Here is a 17,809-nt window from a genome sequence, read left to right as displayed (position 1 = left end):
AAAATATATTTTTTTAAATAACTCACTTATACTACTTTAAATAATTAGTCAACGAAAAATATTTTCATTGTCGATAACAATTTATGTCTAAACATTTCGTGAATAATATAAATATTTTTTGTTCATTCATTTTCTAAAGCAATACAAGTGATATTTTTTGAAAAATATTTTTTAATTTATCCATTTTTCGTAAAAAAAAACGGACCCTTGATGAAAAAAACAAAGAGCATTACAAATCAAAAGACCATCCTCAGAGATTGCCCTTAAGATAACAAGATTTGTCATACAAAGATACAGTCAGTCACCTCTCCTGACACATAACTGAACCAGTAAGAACTTAGAATTCTCAAAACGTTTCAACAAAAGAAGTTACATACACCTAGGCAGATGGTGTCTTCTCTAACCCTAGAACTGAAGTGCCAAATCAGTCGGTTTTTCCTGCAAACAACTCTGCTCTCTGGAAAATTGACTTCCAACTTTATGATATATGCCAGTTTATGAAATTTTAGCCAGACGGCTTTGGCTGTAGCGACGCATGCGAATGCTGGACTCGCAGCTAAAAAACCGGCCTGAACTTGGAGACGTGATTTCCCTCTGACTTAGCAGCTCGAAGTTGCGGTTAGCAGTTGCCAGAAAGTATGCTACCATCTAGACCCTGCAGGGAGAGTCCGTTTGGTGGTGACCCTCAATTGGTTTTTTTGACTTTCAGATTTGGTCTTTTCGGCCTTAACACGATGAAGAGAACTCCTGCAAGAACTGCAACGACGAGAAACGCTAGGACCGTACTCATATCAAGGACGACGTGCAATTTCCTTTCTCGCCCGCACTGGACAGGATGAAGCAGTGCAATGGTTGAATTCACTTGATGAGCAAACCTGTAGAGCAAATAAACAGCTTAGGAGACTGATCATGAACACCATGAATACAGTAACATTCCGAGATTGCCATAGCGACAGTTGGAGCTGATAAAGCAAAATTCTACCAACTGTGAAACCAATATTTTTGAGGTGCAGCATCAGCCACTCGGCATTATCTGGTTTCAGTGAATTCAGCTAATAAGATTTCCCGAAGGTCATTCTTTGCTCAACCCCATCCCGCAAATGTTGCATCCTTGCATCTCCGGATACGTGCATTCCAATCAATTAGCAGTCTCAGCTGGCACATAATTACCTGAATACTGACTTTGCGAGCTTCAGACTCGACAGACATAATACTATAGTAATGGCTCATATGAGACACGATTGGAAAGTGTTCAATTCTCAGTCTTCGGCATTTCTGCAAACTCCAGATCCGAGACCACCTAAACTTCTGGAATTACATGAATTTCCTTCACTAGAGCATATTTCATTTTGCCAGCCAGAAAATCCTATCAAATGTTTCCACTAGTAGATCTCCATATAATTTTGAAAAAGAATTGCATGAAAGAATTCCTTTCACATTCTGCAAATGGCAACAGTGCCTCACGTCTCCACTTATCTTCAAAGGCTTGTCCAATTCTACCTGTTTGCTATCTAATTATGCATCCAATTTCACTAGTTACCCTAGAAATAGCCCAATGGAAACAAGTTAGTAGTCGCCTCACCCTTTAGATGCATCCTCCAGTGTATTCAGATATCTCAAGGCATCTGCATAGCGCAATTCTCCAACGCTCTTTGAAATCTGAAAATATAAATAAATTTATCCATGTCAATGTAAAGTTGGAATTTTATCACACACACTTTGACAGGGAAGAACTTCATATGCGAATTCATTAGCAAGAATGAAAAGGGCATACTGACCTTTTTCCAAAGCCCAACCAGGGTATTGTATTTATTCACTAGCTTGCGCTCCTGTGACTGAAAGATTTTATGGGTCTTTGCAGCTAAATTTTGTTAAGTCTCTCTTGATAGTAATTTAACTGAAGACGAGGTTCCAACTGAAATAGAAGCAATCATAAAGTTTGTGACTATAGCTGTAATTCCCATCTGATATATCAGCCATGTTTATGCAAGAAAAATGGTCAAAAAGACGATATTCTCAGAATATATCCAACCCAATTGAGCTATATGGACCATGCATTTGAAGATTCCTAGAAGTGCAAGTCCCAAAGAAAATAAAAATTTAGAGGAAATAGCTCAAAAGCAACTAAAAGATTTTCTAAATTAAAGCACATTAACAAGGGGCTCAATAAAATTTTAGGAATATTCAGACTTAAAGCATGTAAAGGCGAGGATACTGGTCTGCTCAACAACTAAAAGGTGGATGGCCGAGTTGACAAGCTGTATTGATTCCTCAAGTGCTGTAATGATATAGCTCCGAGCAATGCTATCGGAATGAAACCTCGAAATGTGCCAACCTTGAGAAGTCACAGAAAAGGGATTACATCCCACTGACCAAACCCAATCCTGTCAAAAAGGATACACACATAAACAAACAAGCCTGATATGCCAAGCCACTAAAAGTGTTTCAATGGAACAATATACGTAACACAAATACAGTAGTGATGACTTGCCAGGCTATAACAAATCAAGGATTATAAAGACAAAAAAGCCACCTGCTGGAATACCAAGTTTCTTTACGAGATATACCATTTCAAATTTCACTGCTCAGAATATGATAATCAACGTATCTCATAAGAAATTAATCAAGAGATAGACTGCCAGGTTAAAATAAAAAAGTGGGTGAGCATGTGCAACTGGACCCATCATCTTTGCATGGGAAGGACTCATCCCATGTTTTCATGTGTGTGCACGTAACCTCAATCACATTAGCCCCTCAAAAAAATTAAATGAACATATTGTATCTGCACATGCATGCCCCATTTCAAGCATGTTTGTCGTACAAGCAAATGATACCGCAGATTCCACAAATGCTAGCAGAGTAACATTAGCATCCTCCAGAAATTTCAAGATAAGTTGACACCAACAGTAATCTCATAAAGCAGAATGACGCCAGATTGAAGAAATTGTGTCCATTTCTCAGATAAGAAGCTTGAGGAATGAAACCGTTATACTGAATGGTGAAAATGTAGGAAACCAGTCACTCACACATCATTGCACATCAGACTTGAGGCATACCTCAACTACAGTTTTATGGACCTGACTGTAAACCAGATGAAGAGGAAGCAAACCAGCAAGATGTTCTGCAGTGGCCGATAACGCAGCTTTCACAGGCCTCCTGAACGGAATCAAACATAGAAATATATATAAAGCATTGAAACCAGCCCCGTCCCTGGTTAAATTAGTAAACCCTATAAAGATTTAGACATACAAGATAATCTGATACGGCTAGCACCTCAAAATTCCTTACTAAAAAACACCATTCAGTATGCAAGGTAGTCTGCACGAAGATAGTTTTCTTATCACGTATTACTGAGTTTTACCAATTTGACATAAGTGAGTCGACCTAAACATAGAATTTTAGAAAGGATGGGTGACTAAGAAGCTCAGGATCTGATACTAGAAAGATCAAATAACTCCACTTTTGTTCTCATACCATGAAAATGTCAAATGACAGTGCAGCAGGGGGACAACTTGTGTGCAAAAAAGTGGTAGGGCCACGTCAAGCCAACATGGGTAGCCTAGTTGTCAACCATCCGCTCCAGCTTAATGAAAAGGCCAAAGGAAAAATATATACCTCAAATCCCACAACAATGACTCCCCATTGCATTGCAGATAGCTCTCCCATGATGGTGACTCAGATTGTACTACTATAACCATATCAGAAAGAGCTTTTGCCTGCTAATGCTTGTCAACCAACAAATGGTCACTATGAATAAACCAAAATATTGGAACTTCCAAGGTTGACTTGCTATGGGCGTGTATCCCTACATAAAAGCAGGAGCTGGTATCATCACCAGGATAAGATGCGCGTAACAAGCTTTCCAAGCAGACTCCTCCCTTGATGGAAAAAATGCTTGAAGCATGTGGAAAGTCACTAGTACAATCACAATTTTCAAAGAAAGATACTTCTAATGTAATTTCTGCCTGTAACGGCATCGGTTTTTTTCCTTGGAAGCTAAACAAGAACATATATTAAACATGGATCATCTTTGGTGATCGTGGGATGCCTCAACACTTGCCTGGAAGCAGTCTTTAGTATTGTGCTTGGTTATCCCTCCCCCAGCGCGTTGTTTGCCTCTTTAATAGATGGCTCCTACAGCATCATCTTTTTTTGTACTTATGTTTTTCTTCGTCACCACAACCTCTCCAACTAATAGTTTTTTTTAAAAGATCTCAGCTATGTTCTTTAAAGCTCAAAATTAAGTCTAACATGGGTTACTTGAGTTTTCTTTCCTTGAAGATGGATCTCAAAAGACTTGATTCTAATCTAGCTCTGTGTAATTTCTACTTGAGACTTCAAATTTTCTTGTTGAATACATGCAAATTGAGAGTTCACCAATACTAAACCTTCCGAATACACTTCAATCCATGAACTCACATACATCCTATCCAACAAAGGATCTAGAAAATACCAAGATGGATAACCTCAGCAAAGAGAGACAAGCCAATCATCATCCGTACTACTCTAATGTCAGCACTTGTGGCATGAAAAGTCAAATACTGTTTCGCTGGAACAGTCAAGAAATAGACAAATATCTTAACCTAAGTATGTTGTACAAGAGCGCATGTGCAAGAGAGGGAGAGAGATAGAGAGAAGGAAACGAAAGACCTTTAAGGGAACCATGATCAAATAGCCTCTGTAACTGATACTGCAAAATTGAGGAATCAAGATAGGACCGAGTAGATTTCCTGTATGTCCCATTAATGAGTAAATATGGGACCTCTGCTGCTCTGCGAGCCACTGAAAAAGCCTTTGCTAAAGCAGGATCCTCAGAAAGTGGTAACCTACATACAGCAAAACAAACTGAGTAACCATATATTTTTCAAAGGTATAAGAACAATGTTCTAATAGATCCACCAATTTTATACTTCTTAGCTATAGCAAGGAAGAAACAAAACCATGCTTATTGTGAAAGAAACTGGACATTACAGAATAATCCCAAGCATACATGTGCTGACTGAACAAAGGTTTCTGAGAGGGTAAAAGCAAAGAGGACAGTCCGTCCATGAGAGCAGTCAGATCAACAGGTAACTTCTTAATGTGTCTAACCTTCTGCATTCAAAGAGAGTTAAAGAGCAAATGAGTTGCTTACCTGTCATGAACTTCACTTAACATATCCAAAGGGAAAACATATTGCAATACCTCCTGGGTAATGAAGAAAAGCTGAAAGGATATCTTTTCATAGTAATGGAATGCACCATCAGCCATGGAAGGTGATATGATGTGTCTCATCGATTTCCACAAGGTCGCCCCTAAATGAGCAAGAAAAGTATCCCGAGCAACTGTGTACTTTTGGGAGTCCTAAACAGAGAAGAATAACTTTGAGAGGCCATTAGATTCAAATTCATCCTTCCAAAAGCGCAAACAGTGCTTAGAAAGTTTCGTAAGAAACGAGACGGCGTGTACGTTGAGTGAGAAAAGAATTAGTAATTCAAAGAAAAGAACTCATACTGATACCTTATGAGTATCACCGAACAAATTCCAGCTTTCCATCCGTTTCAACGCTTCAATGGCCTTTCTGTGATGACTTTCATCTTCGTCTTCATCTTCAAATTCTTGGAGTTCATTTTTTAAATCCTCCATTCTCTGGTCAAGTTCTAATATGACAACATGAGCACCACACAAAATCACTACCTTATGGCAAATTAACACCTATGCATATTGAACTATCTCGTATCACTTCGGACGAATAGAATATTGTCTAATAAGAGGGATTTCAAGTCATTTGACGATCTTTGACAGTCTCCAATAAAAGTTGGAAGAAATTTTGGAAGAAAATAATTTTGCCTTCTTTTATTATCTGTGCAGCATCATATATTCACTTTTGTGAAACCAAAAAGGACATCTGGAAAAACTTAGCCACTGGATAGACAGAAGCAAAACTATTATTGCAAACTTGACAGATGTTCACAATCATTACCAATACATTGTGACAATGAGAGAACATTTTACAGAAGAAGAAAAACTTTTTAAGACAAAGGAGTATACCTTCACAAAGGGCAAGCTTAACTTTTCTTCCCTTACAATGTTTGAATGCAAAAAGCTCATATTCGTCGATCCCTGCCAGAAGAATATCAATGGCCTGATGGTCCCTCTGCCATTAAAACCAAGCTATGCAAGAATTAGAAACGAGAGATCATGAAAAATAAAATCAAGGAATCCATGGACATGCTTCACCGACTACTTAGAATTTATCTATTACTTCCGCCGGGTATAACAATGTAACATCCAATTCCATCGGAACATGGAAGTCATACTTCCAGTGGTGGCCTCCTATGATCACCAGCACTGGCATTGTGCCAAGCAATAAAGTAGATCCGTTACACTAAAAAGTCGAATTGCCCCAAAGATGGAGTGATTGATCACTTATAATTGCTGATAAAAACTGCTGAAGAGAAAGTATCAGTGAAGTTAGGTGGTCGGTGGAGAAGAGTGGTTATTAGCTTTAGCATGCCTATCAAACACTAAGGCTCCTTTTAGAAAAAAGAGCTACATTAAATCAACATTTTTGCGAAGCAGACATCCAGTTGAGAAACAATGGCAGATTAAGTTTGACTTCACCATACTGGAATAATTCGAAAGGAATTACAACTGCTGACATGAGATGGATATGTAATTCACACGCCCCTAGACTTGTACTGCAATGATGCAATGCAGAGTTGAGACGCAGGCCACCTCATACTTATCCCAAGAGTTCAGCAAGCAGAGTTTGCCTCGATTTGGTACCGCTCTCGCAGCCCACACCAAAATAGTGCTTTACCCCTAGATGTTCAGTCAACTGCTGCGCCTCAACGCATTTTGGGGAGAACCGGCTAGCTCTGGGTTCGAGTGGCATTTCACCCCTAACGACAACTCATCCGCTGATTCTTCAACATCAGTCAGTTTGGACCTCCACTTAGTTTCACCCATGCTTCATCTTGGTCATGAATAGATAACCCAACAATGAGAAGTCAAAATCATTCTCCATTGTGTAATTTCACTCTCTCCTCTAATCCTATGTGTAAAATTTTGTTAAACATATCCAAGCTTGTCATGTTGACACGGGTAAGATGTTAATCTATCTAACTAAACATGTGTAAGTGTGTCGCAAATGGGTTGGAAGGATCAACCCGCGAACGACACCTTTAATATGTGTATAAACAGGTTGACCGTTAAGGACACGGACACAATTAATCTCAACCCGAACATGCTCAACTTGTTAGAAGTGCGTAGCAGAAGACCGATACCTTCACTCGGGAGATCGCCAAGAGGAAGCCTAAGTCCGAGCCTGTCAATATATCTAGTCAAATCCACCTTTACTCAAAAGCTCAAGCCAATGAGTTATGGGCCAACTAGGATATGTTAACAAGAATATATTTAATTGGTCCATACCACAACAATTCTCCAATGCAGGACTTTATAACACAACTCACACGTGCATATCAACAATCGCCTTTCAAATATGAATTTAGTGTTAAGTCCGGAATAGATTGGGGATGGAGAACCAATCAACTATCGGCTTTGATACCATTTGTTAGGAGCACAGCAGAACACCGATACCTTCACCCGGGAAGATCACGAAGAGGGAGTCCAAGTCCGAGCCCGTCAACATATCTAATTGGATACACCTTCACTCAAAAGCTTAAGCCAATGAGTGATAGCCAACTAGGATATATTAACTGGTCCATACACAACAATTCTAGGATGTGAGACTTCCTAACACAACTCATAGGTGCATTTCAACACAGCTAAGTGTCGTGTAATGGTTCGTGTCAAAAGTTGCGCCCTAGGATAGAACAGAATGAGAGCTTTTGAAGGGAGAATCTTCTATCCATGCACTTATTGTTTTACAGCTTTGGTGTAGCGAGGATTTACTCTTGGAGGTAATGCTATTGCATTTCTTTTCTTGTAATTAAGCTGTGTTTTTGGCTGGGCTCCTCTTATAAAGAGGTTGCATTACATAGATGCCTCATAGTGAATATCTCCTTAACCATAAGGAAAAAAGAAGATTGTAAAGATTCTAATCGGACACCAAAGGAAGATCAAAACATATCACCAGGAAAACTCAATGTAACAGCCAAAATTCCCACCAGATTATGAAATCTGGTTGCCTGCACAGGAAATATCTTAGTCTTTCATAAGTTCAACAATAATAAAAAAAAATGACAAAAACATTATGGCCAAATTAAAAGACCAATTGAAATGGAATGACATGTGAAATCAATTAACACTTTTCATGGAAGGAAGGCAGTTTACAAGATTTTGTCGATTTTACTCGACTAATTTCAAGTTCCAATTGTATGTGAAGGGCGGAGAGACAATAGATCGATCAGTTTTTTAATAAACTTACATCCCCAAAGACAGCAAACTTTTCCAGAATTGCATCTTGCAAACGATCTTCAGCTTCTTCTTCTGAGAAGTTTGGTTCCCAAAAGAAAAACCAAGAATAAGGTCGGAACTATTTTTTCTTCATTGAGTTGATAAGTATGTCAACAGAATAGAACAACAATATAATGCCACTATAAAGAGCTAGCATTAAAAATGTAGAGTCCTCGTTAATCTACTTTGTGCGCCAAACAATAATACAGAAATCACGAAATCCCCGGTTCCTTTACATTCAGAAATCCAAGAAATCCCTCATTCTTGTACATTTCTGAAATACTAGAAAAGTTTCATTTATATGAATAACTACAACTACAGAACAAAAAAGAAAACAGAAAATCAAGAAAGAACATCTCAATATGCAAATACTTTCACCATGCTACTTCCCCTAATATTTTGCCATAAAAGACATATACAAGGCGAATATTGAGTCCAACACTTCTAAATGATACAAAAACATTTGTAGATGTCCAAAAGATATCCCGTTCATCATGTCAGCAGCACCTCCAAGATAATTAGACCACATTACCATTGCCAACAGAAATCTGCACTTGTTTTGCATTAGATAAAAAAAGATGATGAAAATCACCTTCTCCCCCTGCAACAGCACCTATTGTTCTTCTCACATTTGGTAGAGTATATTCCGTACGCACACCTTCTCCACCAACAGCAGGGCCCCATGAGAAAGGGCCTGCACTTAAATCAATGAATGCCCACCTGATAAAGAGCTTATAAGCATCAAGGGCTTACATGACCCCTTCCAAAATACAGAGAGGGGAGATTTCAACCTATCCTTTCCAATCCATGCATCCGTAAGACATTCAGAATGAAGACCACTGAGATCTCCAGATTTTAATTCCTTGTCAAGTAGAAGCTTCATATCCTGATTCTTTCCTTTCAATAACTGAAATCACAGAACAGAAGAATGTGGTTTACAAAGGAGACATTCCTTCAAAGTCAAATCTTTCAATTGGTTTCTGTAAGATATTTCCATGCCGCATAAACAATAAGCCAGAGCAGTTACCTGCATAACTTTGCTCTCAATAATATCTGCAATGTCCTTCCCTTGATATAGCTTCTCGACATTATCGAGTGCATCTTGGCAAATGTTACGCCATTCAGCCTGTATAACTAAATATCAGAAAAAGGCTTCTATGGTAACAAATGAGCACTAGTACTCTAGCGCACATGTAATTGCTTTTTCATAATTTTGTGTAAAAGACGTAGTTGTTCTATGTCCTATTAAGTGATTGTGCATGATATTTTGATCTATGTACTATTAATTGATTGTGCATGCTTAATCATATTTTATGTAAATCATATTCACAGTCACATAGATAGATTAGTAATAGCCATCCTTGATTAAACTTCATGATTATTGAGTCTGTGTGAGCATAAGAAAATATATCAATTAAATAAGCCTTTTTTGAAAAATAAGAGAATAATGTGGTAGGGAGAAAAGACGAGGGACTAATTCGAACAAGGGTAGTTTAGTGAATGTAGGGAGGTTACACAGGTGAGAGAGAGAAAGAACTGTTCTTTTCTCCCAGTGAGAGAAATCCTGTTGAATTAGAATTTCTTTTGGTGGGATCAGTCACTATTGTTATTTTAGAGCCCCATCTGCTATCTGCACAAAAATCCATTTGCTGCTTTTTCCTTAAACGATGACATGGTAAATCATCTCGCACATTGGTAGAAGAGTTAAATGGTAATTTTAGGTGGACACAAAGACAATAACTTCTCCCTTTGGATAGTATAGATAAATAAGCTAGCATCCCAATCAAATGGACAGTGCTAATTAAGTATTCAAAATTGCTTCTCCTCTTAGAGGCAGGGTGTTTCATTAAATTGGGTCATAAGTTCAAATCACAGAACAATCGCAAAGAAGCTGCTGTTACCAAACCGACTAAATCTTCTACGATTTACAATTAAGAAAGAGAAACTACACCTTGCGCGTGCCTATTCTAGGTAGCAATTGCAGTGTTCTACCATTCTGACTAATAAACAAAAATACTAACCATGTCAGTGTCTTCAGTCATTGTCCAAGTAAATTTCTCCATTGGATGCTTATTATACAGAGGCCTCTTTATCTTGTCATGAGCTGGCAATGATTATGAATGAAGTCAATTACTTCTAGTTAATTCATCACAGAGAAAAAGTTCCCTATGATGTTAGAGTACATAAATGTGTTGAAAAGGATACTTCTTACCAAGAATGCTTTCAGGAATGCCTCCAGTCTGAAGAACTTTTGCTTGCAGGCTCTTGTTCTGTAACAGAAAGGGATGATAAGTACAATCTAAACAACCATGCTGGGCATTGAATATCCAGTAAAACATTACAAAACCAGCAAATTAAATGATATAGCTAGGTAATACACGCAAACCATTGCTCCATCAGAACCAAAAAGAGGCAAAAATAATGCTAAGTACAGAAATAGACAAATTGGAAAGAAGAGCATAAAATATCTTATTACCTCCTTAAGGAAATCAATTTCTGACTTGGATAAACCTCTCCTAGAAAGAGATTGAGCCATAAATAAGACAATATAAAGCCAGATAATTAGCAAAGAAATTAGATGGCTACACATTCCCATTTATGCAGTAACTGGCATGAGAGAAACAAGAGTAGCATTCACTTCCTTATTGTGGCGATGAAAGGATAATATTTTTAAGGAAAGAATAATTTCATTAAAGGATACACTGTTCTATACATCGGGAATATACAAGAAGAGGAAAAAACGGAAAAATCAATGCTTAAATAAAGAAATTAGAGCATTGGAGAGTTAAAGCATGAAGCCAAAAGATGATAAAAATCTTTAAAACAGAAAAGCTGAAAATCATATTTCTCCCTCTCTCCGAGATTTTTGTTAAAATAATGCCTTCTTAGTCATCCTTTGTCTCAATTTTCCGAATTTTTTAGTCAGTATTTGTTAGGTTAACAATGTTATAGAGATTTCAGGTTTGGTCTATTCTGATTGGCACTTCAAATGGGATTATTTATCTATCAAAAAATTAAGAGCCGAAAAAAATAGTTGACAGAAAAAATAGAAGCCGTAAGGATGTGAAAAAAATGATCATAAGAAGACATTGCCAGACACCTACCCAAACCATGCTGCATTAACTCTTCATTAGACAAAGAGAAGTATAGCAGAACTGATAAAGAAAAAGGACTCGTGCCCCTGGTTCAGGTTCCCAGTTTCTGTCCCTTCAATTTAAAAAGTTAATCCTTATCCCTAGATCAGCACAGTCTTCAAATAAGTCATCTGACCTAGTCTAGGCAAGGATCCTATTACCAAGAAACAGTCTAAATCAGGCAAGGATTTTATCATCATATCTGTTCACACTTATATCTACTGAAAGCAACTGTCAATAGTTAAAAAAAGCCAACCTCAAGAAATTTACCTGTAGCCATATTTAGCTATTTTCTTGTCATGCTTGGGATTCAAGATGAAAATGTTGTATGCATTTTCAAGTTGAAGATATTCAACAAGGCTAGTGAAACGAGAATCAAACATGTCAACGTCTACTTGCCAAAGAGCACGATCTGTTTCCCTGTTCAAGGACAAAGAAAACAGAGAGAGATGCTCAGTCCAGCATCAACACGAAATATGAAATAAGTATTGTGATGAAATAGTGACTACCAGGAGGACCATAAAAATGTGGATAGAAAATAAAAATACAAGATACGATCTTTCTTCTTTTTTTTTTAATTTTAACTACGCGTTCAGCACGAAAAATCCCCCGGCACTACCTAGTTACTTAGATTGATAGCTCCTCAGTAATTACATAAGACACATGAATATACTCTTCCACATCAACGGACCTGCTGACATACAACAGCCTACTTCTTTCCTTTTCTTAAGCTAGTTCGGAGAAGTTTAAAGTCACGTATTGGAACCAAATTGGAAGAGGCCCAAGAGGCACTTAATAGGCATAAGTTCAAAATATTGTTAACCAAAGAAAAGAAAGATCCATGAGTACCTAGGATCAGAGACATCATCCTTCTGCGCTAGCACGTTTATCGCACGCTCAAAAACAGAAGAAACCTTCTTACCCATTTGGATGGCACGATTTGAAAAACTGCACAAGCATATGAGCATCATTGTCTGAAACTTCGATGCATGATAATAAATTAGGAAATCAACTAGATCAAGTTGCAAAATTTTCTAAAAAACAAATGTTAAATCCGCAAAGCATACTGCAGATGCACATGAATAAACTCTTCCGCATCAACAGACCTGCTGACATACATCAGCCTATTTTTATGTTTTTCTTAAAGCTAGTTCAGAGAAGTTTAAAGTCACATACTGGAACCAAATATGGTAGAGGCCCAAGAGGCACTTAATAGGAATAAGTTCAAAATATTGTAAACCAAGGAAAAGAAAGATCTAAGATTACCTAGCTTCAGAGACATTATCCTTCTGTGCTAGCATGTTCATCGCAAGCTCAAAAACAGAAGATACCTTCTTAACCATTTGCATGGCACTAACTGAAAAACTGCACAAGCATATTGAGCATCATCATCTGAAACTTAGATGCACGACGATAAATTAGGAAATCAACTTGATAAATTTAAAAATTTTTCTAAAAAGCAAATGTCGATTCCTCAAAGCATACTACAGATGCACATGAAAATACTCTTCCACATCAACAGATCTGCAGACATGCAACAACCTATTTTGTCTTAAGCCAGTTTGGAGAAGTCAAATACTGGAACCAAATTAGAAGACGCCCAAGAAGCACTTAATAGGCATAAGTTCAAAATATTGTAAACCAAGGCAAAAATAGATCCATGATTACCTAGGTTCAGAGACATTATCCTTCTGTGGTAGGACATTTATTGCATGCTCAAAAACGGAAGATACCTTCTTACCCAATTGGATGGCATGATCTGAAAAACTGCACAAGCATATTGAGCATCATCATCTGAAACTCAAATGCATGATAATAAATTACTTGATCAAGTTGCAAATTTTCTAAAAAGAAAATGTTAAATCCTCAAAGCATACTGCCGATGCACATAAATATACTCTTCCACATCAACGGACCTGCTGACATGCAACAGTCTACTTTTTCTTAAGCTAGTTTGGAGAAGTTTAAAGTCACGTACTGGAACCAAATTGGAAGAGGCCCAAGAAGCACTTACTAGGCATAAGTTCAAAATATTGGGAACCAAGGAAAGGATAGATCCATGATTACCTAGGTTTAGAGACATCATCTTTCCGCCCTAGCACGTTTATCACACGCTCAAAAACAGAAGATACCTTCTTACCCATTTGGATGGCATTATCTGAGAAACTGCACAAGCATATTGAGCGTCATCATCTGAAACTTAGATGCATAATAATAAATTAGAAAATCAACTTGATAAAGTTGAAAATTTTTCTAAAGAGCAAATGTAAAATCCTCAGTACTGCAGATGCACAAGAATTTACTCTTCGACGTCAATGGACCTGCTGACATGCAACAGCCTACTTTTTTTCTCTTCCTTAGGCTAGTTTGGAGAAGTTTAAAGTCACGTACTGGAACCAAATTGGAAAAGGCCCAAGAGACACTTAATAGGCATAAGTTCAAAATATTGTAAACCAAGGAAAAGAAAGATCCATGATTACCTAGGTTTAGAGACATCATCCTTCCGTGCTAGCACATTTATCGCACGCTCAATAACAGAAGATACCTTCTCACCCATTTGGATGGCATGAACTGAAAAACTGCACAAGCATATTGAGCATCATCATCTGAAACTTAGATGCATGATAATAAATTACGAAATCAACTTGATCAAGTTGCAAAATTTTCTAAAGAGCAAATGTTAAATATTCAAAGCATACTGCCAATGCACAATGAAAGCCATTACTTGTAGTTTACATGACTGATAATAGGAAGGTGGTGTCGTTGCTCTTTATCAACAGTAGTCTTGTAAAATGGAGTGGGAACTTCTCCAAGCAGAGGAACTCGTGTATGCTCAAATATATGATCGATTTTAGTGAACCAGCGCTCGAGTTCTTCAGGATGAAGCTTGAATTCTGAGAGAGAGAGTAGCACAGGAAAGTCAATAAAAAATCAGTCTCGCCAGACAAGTTAAGTTATAGATTGCTAGTAAGCAAATTGACTACCTTCATTTCCTTTCCCATCGAATCCTATAAATATGAAATTGACTGGGACTGGAAGGTAAATAGAATCAACTTCCAGAAGCTTTAGGTAGTTAGCAATATTGCCTGACAAGTAATAAGACAAGTCCCTGACATCAACAACCCATCCACAGCACAAGTAAATGACAACAAACATGAATCCATGATGAGAATGAATAGGAACCCACAGAGTAAAGGATCAGCTGATCAGGGCAACTTAATGAACTCATATGCTCTTGTTTTAATAGCGAAAGGAGACTCAAGAACTTGTCTACGCTGACAACACCCACCAACTCAATTTACCAAAGCCCTATGAGCATAAACTTACTCTACTGTTTCTCAACATCAAGGTAGGATTGGACTAAGGAATTCATGCTTCATCACAAAAGTATCTAAATTTGATCCATTGAAAAAGTGCAATTGGTACAACTAAAATTTGAGGAAAGCACATGCTAGCATATGAAAATGGCATCTGAGCTCCGTTCTTAATAGAATTGAACCTGGCCTACGATAAAGACACTGCCAGACTCCCAAACAGACTCAAATAAAAAAAACTTCAAGCTCATAGTCTTTGCTAGATATGCAGCTACATAGATTTGCTTCCAACCAACAATATAGAAGACGTTAAAGCACGCAGAAGAGGACCACAGCTCCAATGAATGTTTGAAATGAAAAGGGCAAATCATCGATCTAATAACACAAAACATAAGCAAAAGATTGAAGTGAGCAAAACTCATACTCTACCTGCCTCGGTATAGTTGAGATAAGCCCTTTTGCCAGGGCTGGTCAAATACTCGAGATCTGCAAAGTTTTATAGATTGGTACCGAGATGAACAAACTTAGCAATACATTTTCATATCCAGGACCTCAGAGGAAAAACAAAAAAGTCCAGCTAGTAAAATTAACCAAGACGGGCTTACCGCCGCCCCACATGACAGATTCACTCCGGAACCGACTTCTCTCTTTGTTGTTAAACAACGAAAACACCGAAGACCTCCCACTTCGACCATTCCCAACGTGGGATCCCAAAGACCTGACTACAAGGAACTAACGGAACAAAAAGATTCCAAGTCAGCACGAAGTTAAACTCCTGTATGCCACAGTGAAATCATTCTCCAACAACAAAGCTGAAAACGCAGAAAGCAACCGATCAGTCATCAACTACATCCAGAAGGGCAGCAAATTTTCCGGAAGACAAGCCAATGCAAGATGACACACACCGTTGCATCACTATACATCACAGTTAAACTACTTCAGCACACAAAAGGCAAGGCGATCAAATCGACTGGACTTGAACTCGAAAAGCATGCAGAGACAAGAAAGAAGTTTCACAGCTCTTACCAGCAGAAGAGTAGAGACGATCAGCTCTGCATGCCGGCGATGATTCGAGCCGGCCGATCGAGGGGCCATTTGGTTCTACAATACAACGGCGTGCCACGAGTAATCTCTCCGACAGAGATTCGCAGTGGCAGTGAGTATGCGTCATAGTTCAACAAACCAGACGATGACTGCGAGTTGACCGCTGGGTCAGCTCCCAATCATCATTCCTTCTTTTTTGAGTGAAGGAATATATTCCTTCTTTTTAAAGAAGAAAACGAAGAAAAAGGAACGCCAAGTGTCACGACTTTTTTTAGCGCCGGATTTGATATTAAAATTTTTCCGAGTGATCACTTAGTACTGCCACTGTAAAGGAAAAACGATCACTTTAGTGTCATCGCCGATGTGTGGCCGACAGCAAATGAATCATCATGGATTGACCTACAACTTCGTCATCTGTCACATGTTTGCTCCAAATTAGCGAATTAAGGCAAAATTAGTTAATTCTTCGAATCCTAATGCGTTGTTTTTTTGTTTTGGTAGATATTGGCTCTCGCGAACGGGGTTTAAAGCGATTCACGAAAGATGCCTCCGTTTCTGCAAGTAAGAAACTATGCAGCCTTTGTTTCCGCTTGTTTTCTACAAGCAAGAAGATGCCCATTTCGTCACTTAGTTCGACTATGTGCGGTATTGGAGAAGACGAGAGAGAGAGAATACGGCCATAGGAGCTACACTGTGTTGTTTGTTCCTTTCTTCCTTCCAAGTCTTTAGCAAAGAAGATGAAACTGAAGCTGAAGACGAAGACGAAGACGAAGAAGAGGGAGGACAGAATACAAATTGGGTGAGTTAATTAACCATTTGCCAGGTCATCAATTTTTCTTTTAAGAAAGCCACGTGAGATTTAAAATATGATTGTAAAAGCCACGTAAAAAGAATTGTCAAAATTTATCACCGGAAGAACTTAAGTGATTATTTTTCGCCTGAAAAGTTTTGGTACTGAAATGAGCGTCGTATAAAAGTTAGGGAAAATTCCAATTAAGGACCCCAAGGGTTATTATCTCAAAAGAGGATCCAAAGTGAACATAGTGTCAAATAGGGGCCCGAAGTGCTCAATTCGTCTCAGGTAAGGGCCTGGGTTCGCCGGCCGGTCAAATCTCGCCGGCCGGCGAGCACAATACTGTTCCGGCAACCGGAACAGTACAATTCCTCTCTGTTTTTTTTTTTCCTTTTTCTGATTTTTTTTCTTCTCTTCCCTCCCCTCCGCCGGCCATAGACGAGGCTGGCGGAGGTCGCCGGCCTCAGGCGGAGGTCGCCCTCGCCCGACGCCAGCGAGGGTCGCCCTCGCCCGCCCAGTCGAGGACCGCCCACGCCGACGTCGGGCGGGCGAGGGCGACCCTCGCCAGATCCGAAGGGGGGAAACCCTCGCCCTCGCCTGACGCCGGCGAGGGCGGCCCTCAACTGGGCTGGGCGGGGTCGGGCGAGGGTTGCCCTCGCCCGATCTGGCGAGGGTCACCCTCGCCTGCGGCCGGCAAGGGCGACCTCGCCAGATCCGGCGAGGGCGGCCCTCGACTGGGCTGGGCGGGATCTGGCGAGGGTTACCCTCGCCTGCGGCCGGCAAGGGCGACCCTCGCCAGATCCTGCGAGATCAACCCTCGCCCGACGCCGGCGAGGGCAGCCCTCGACTGGGCTGGGCGGGGTCAGGCGAGGGTTGCCCTCGCCGGATCTGGCAAGGGTCGCCTCGCCGGCCGCAGGCGAGGGCAACCCTCGCCTGACCTCGCCCGACCCAGTCGAGGGCCGCCCTCGCCGGCGTCAGGCGAGGGCGAGGGTTGCCCTCGCCGGATCTGGCGAGGGTCGCCCTCGCCCGCCCGGCGCCGGCGTGGGCGGCCCTCGACTGGGCGGGCGAGGGCGACCCTCGCCGACGTCGGGCGAGGGCAGCCTCCGCCTGAGGCCGGCGTCGCC

The 17,809-nt window shown here is 39.8% G+C and overlaps 1 pseudogene; it reads right to left on the bottom strand.

Annotated features, from left to right (window-relative positions):
• Window positions 1–292: 292 nt before the first annotated feature.
• LOC115689471 (uncharacterized) lies at window positions 293–16,019 on the bottom strand (annotated as a pseudogene).
• Window positions 16,020–17,809: the final 1,790 nt, after the last annotated feature.

Source organism: Syzygium oleosum, unplaced genomic scaffold (assembly GCF_021117445.2).
Source record: "Syzygium oleosum isolate NSW1041296 unplaced genomic scaffold, Sole_v2.1 Sole_v2.16, whole genome shotgun sequence".
NCBI classification, from domain to species: Eukaryota; Viridiplantae; Streptophyta; class Magnoliopsida; order Myrtales; family Myrtaceae; genus Syzygium; species Syzygium oleosum.
This window is presented reverse-complemented; position numbering and strand designations above follow the sequence as displayed.